The sequence below is a fragment of the Cetorhinus maximus genome, chromosome 4 (assembly GCF_964194155.1).
Source record: "Cetorhinus maximus chromosome 4, sCetMax3.hap1.1, whole genome shotgun sequence".
Taxonomy (NCBI): Eukaryota; Metazoa; Chordata; class Chondrichthyes; order Lamniformes; family Cetorhinidae; genus Cetorhinus; species Cetorhinus maximus.
Window position 1 is genome coordinate 13262109 of NC_135882.1, and position 260 is coordinate 13262368.

The following is a 260-nucleotide window of genomic DNA, read 5'->3' on the forward strand; positions in this document are numbered from 1 at the left end:
TGTGGGTTGACAGTTTTGTTTTGTTTTTGAAGCTGCTGGCTTGTTTTCTTGAGTGATGTGAGATTAAATTTTTCCCCCCAAAATATGTTCTTTTTTTAACAAAAGATCTGAAAATATCTGGAAAAAAATAAACTAGGGTTTTAAACTGCCAATAAAAAAAATTGACATTAAAAAGGTCCTAAAGAGAATAAAGGCCAGAATATATTATTGGGAAGAAATCTGACTAGCTACTTTCATAATAATTATTCTTAAAATTATGT